Source organism: Wolffia australiana, chromosome 1 (genome assembly GCF_029677425.1).
Source record: "Wolffia australiana isolate 7733 chromosome 1, ASM2967742v1".
NCBI classification, from domain to species: Eukaryota; Viridiplantae; Streptophyta; class Magnoliopsida; order Alismatales; family Araceae; genus Wolffia; species Wolffia australiana.
The window spans coordinates 5,111,517-5,115,993 of NC_135835.1; the positions used below are offsets into that span (position 1 = coordinate 5,111,517).

A 4,477-nucleotide genomic window follows, 5' to 3' on the forward strand; every position below is an offset into this window, starting at 1 on the left:
ATAAACATTGACCACATAGCATCATTAATGCAAGAAAAGACAAAGAACATCAGCATGACACTCATTTAATCCCAAAATTACCCTGTCATTTTACGTGGTCATCTAGGAAGCTATCAGCCATAGCAAGCCTTATTCGTATATCATTACCAGCGTTTTATCCAAATGACTCTGTGAAACATATCACTGCAGACGAGATGACTCTTTAAGAACACTCCAAGTATTGGGACGATCAACAAAGTCGCTATCCATAGCTCCTACAGGTTTTATAAGAGGGGAACGCAGCTCAACAAAACCAGAGCAAGAGAAGCACTTCTCCTATACTTGGGAAGATGGCTCCCAAGAGCTTGTTTCTCCTGGCTATCGTAGTCGTTGTTCTCGCGCTGTCTACATACTCTGCAGACGCGCAGATGCCCCCGCTCCCCTTAGGTGGACACTCTCTTATCGAATTATCGCATGCACAGAATTACATGCAAGAATTTTCGTTTGGTAGGTTTTTTATGAGCGGTCTTCTTGAGTGTATTTTCATTGTTTCTAGGGGCGACGACTGTGGCCGAGTGGGGGAATTTTCGTTTTCTTCCTGACAGGCTTACTGGGCGCTGCTGCAATCGCTGCTGCTTGATCAAAGGCTTCAAGTGCTACAGATGCTGCCCATCTGCGCCGATTTTCCGTATTCGACGCTTCTGCTGTCGCCGATGCTGCGGCTGGGTAAGAGGTTATTGCACTCGCTGTTGCTAGTAGGCTGTGGGAGACCGCCGCTGATTCCCTTCAGCTTACTGCTCGACCCTTGTGAATGAATAATAATGAATAAAACGCAGAGCAAGCTTCCCACGCTGCTGGGTGGGGGACTTGCTCGGTCTAGTGTGTACTTCGAGTTGGGAATAAGTAAAACTCTGGTTTGGCTAGTCTTGTAGTTTCAATGCGCGCAAAGTGATCTTATCCCGTTACCTCTCTAATTGGTTCAATTGATCGGGATAAGATGAAGAAGGGTGACAAAGAGCAAACTATTTCCACTTACACAAGTCAAATAATAGGCTTTTGGCTCCATGGGAATAAGCTCGATATCCCCGTTAACATTCTAGCCAAAATTGATGACAAAGTTATTCAATACTACTGCAATATGTGTCCACGTTTTTTCGGTGTAACTTTCGTATGTTCCTTGACTGGGCCTGCATTTAAGGACGAATTATTTCTTTCTCCCATATATCAAATTCAATTCAGTCGAATTCAATATTGTGAATCCAAATCTATTATTCTCGAAATTCGAATGTTCGAACACAACCCGTGTAAATACCTATCCAACTAATTTATTGTATTCTGTAGCTTCTATTTGATGTGAGCAGATAAATAGAATACATAAGGATGTGAAAATTTCTATACATGCTTAGACCTTTTAGCATATGTACATAACAATCAGTGGTCAGCTGCAACTCTCAGACCTTGCTTGAAAGAATATATTTTCTACGGGTGTGGCTGGGTGATGGGGCTGTTGGGTAGCTAGGGATCTCCATACGACTTGTCTACAGGGATGATTGTAGTTGGAGGCTGATGGGTGGGCCTGAAATAGGTATTTGGGACTAATTGGCTTGGATATGGGCACAGCCTATTTCAACCTCATAGATAATACTAAATGCTAGACATAGAGCTAGGCTTTTGAGGAGGCTCCAAGAAATTCATAGTAATCAATAGGCCGCGCTCTCTTAACTTCCACTTACATGTCGGGATGGAGCTTGCTAGTGTAGGCCCATGCCAAAATGTCTGTGTAAAGTTTATGGAAATGAAATGCATGACTTTGAAACTAAGAATGGAATGCTTCCACAAATATTTGTTAACAGAAGTCAATGAGGCAATGATGCACATCCTCTAAGGATGACATCAAGCATTCTGTCGCTCAATTTCTCAAGACTTGCAAACTTTGAAAGAGTAGGGATCTTCTATGAATCTGTACCAATGAAATTCATCCCTCTCCAAGTGAATTAATTTGAGGGGAAAGTTCTCCTGCTTTGGAGTGGAGTAGAGCCTGGATTATTGTTCCACTTTATGGTTCACACCCTTTAGGTGCTCACCATTAGACTTAATATATTCATTCTTCCTGCTGCGCCCTCCGCAATCACCCTCCGGCTTAGTCACAGTTTTAGCACATGTAACATGCGATGGAGTTGGCGATGGTTGTGGGGGCATTGAAGGTGAGGATCCCATATTATTTAGTACCACATGACAAAACAGGTACCCCCTCACAACACTAATGACCCTAGGATGACAGCCACTCCTGGCGATTCTCTAGACTTTATATACCTATGTCTTTGGCAACAACCAAACGCCTTGGGCTTTTGGCTTCCCCCTCTCCCTGCCCTATCCACCTCGTTTCCAAATGAAACATATACATTATTGGGACCTCCCTTATGGGCCATCTTTCTTCTTTGACTTGGACCCACTACCAACCCATCTTAATAAGGGCGTCGTATCAGAATCGAAATATAATTCATTATGAACTCCAAACATGAACCCGTATCCATAAATTTTTGAACAATTATTTCCAATAAAAATATTTTTTTAATATTATCATATATCTTGTTACCAGATATGCAGTCACTCTATATTCTGAATAAAATGCTAAATTTTAGTTGATAAATGTTAAGGGCAAAATCATTATTTTAAAAATAAATTTAAAATATCTCGTTGTTCCTTAAATTAACATCAAGGGAATATTTGTACTCCTCCTATAGTATCATAAAACTAATGATACACATATGATTCTAATTTCTATTCTTCACCACCATAATCGCCTTTTAAGTGCCACGTTTTCTACCACTTACGGAGAGGTTCTTTTGAATCAATCTATTTTCACATCAATTTTTCATATAAAATTCTAAAATATTCATCAGTGTTAAAAATAGTTTTCACATTGATAAATTATTTTAAAAATATATCTGATATTTAAATTAATATAATTTTAATTATAAATTCTTCAATCTCAAATCTCCTCCTCTACTTTGATATTTCAAAATTGGGTTCTAAATTTGTTTATCTTGGGTAAAATATGTTTCAACTATAAATGTAGAAGTAATAGTTTTTCATTCATATATGATTTCTAAAAAATGAATTATTTCAAGGTAGAATATGAGTATAATTAGGGTGACCAAGGCGATGTAACAGAAATAGATTTTAAACAAACCCAAGCCCTATCTAGGTGTCCATTTCACTAGTAACCTTATCCTTTCCTGGATGAGGAAGTTTACTACTGTCCCAACAACAGACATACCTATGGTCCAAGCTGCAGGGGAAACATTTAGCACTGTCCAATAATGGTTTTCTGCCCCCAGTTTGAGATTAACGGATATACAATCTTTGTCTTCTTCAGTCATCACAAATGCATAAAGAATAAATTTATTTGATATGACCATAAATATATACTCAGCTCTATCCACACCATTCCCCTATCCTTTTCCCCTCAATCCTCAGCTATGTAACATGATTCTCATTCAGTATCAGAACTAGACAATGATCTAGGAGTCTAGCTTTCCAAAGTCTTATTTAAACATTGGATATCTTACATTACTTCAAACATTCCTCTCTCCACATTTTTACTTGCGTCATTTTACTCCTGCATGGATTTGTTGTTGTCCAGGGACAGCATTGGAGGCAGTAATTGCTGAACTTGATCCAGCAACAGTGGCAACTCTGTGGATTGAGGAGAAAGAGTACTGAGTGTGCGCACCCGAAGCACTTTTAAAATCTTAGTTTTATGAGTATTTTTTGAGATTTATAGATGCATGACCCATGAGACAATATCAAAGACAATTAAGGATCACTGGAGGCCACTAGTGATCACTGAAAATGATATAAGATAGTACCATACTGGGATTTCAAGCATTATATTATGATTAAAAAGTGCAGTTGCCATATTTGGGATGCATATATAGATCCCCATGAATTTGAAATGAAACTAAAAGTTTAAAAATGGAAATAAAAATTAAAACCTAAAATAAAGTATCCATAAAAATGGGAAAAGATTTGTGCAAACATTTTATTCCTAGAATTATAAAAATAAACCAACCTTTTAGAAAATAGTAGTAACTAAAATATGATATATGTGATAGGTGTGTATACATAGAATATGATATTTATGATCAGGATAATATTTAAGACTAAGGTTTAGATATTTTTTGTGAAATAGATAATTCATGTTTTAATGAATATTTTATTAAAATGATGAATGTTAGATAATTTATGTTTTGATGAATATTTTACCTGTGCCTTTAACGCTTAGGATTTTCCTTGTCTAACAAGATTTTGAAAAAAATTATAAATTTGAATTTCTACCTTCTATTTTAAGAAGGAAATGAAGAATCAGCCATCTTGCTAGATTATAAAGCTATGATGTTATTATGTGACCCATGGCGTAGAATAAGTGATAAAATTTTGACCATCAAGGAATAAATTTGGATGTAAATGTGAAATCATTAGAAAAATGGAAAAT

The 4,477-nt window shown here is 37.1% G+C and overlaps 1 long non-coding RNA gene across 1 annotated transcript; it reads left to right on the forward strand.

Annotated features, from left to right (window-relative positions):
- Positions 1-284: 284 nt before the first annotated feature.
- On the forward strand, positions 285-902 carry LOC144703017 (uncharacterized). Its single transcript, XR_013581466.1, has 2 exons — positions 285-426; positions 536-902. It is a non-coding gene; the product is annotated as an uncharacterized LOC144703017 (long non-coding RNA).
- The last annotated feature ends 3,575 nt before the right edge of the window (positions 903-4,477 follow it).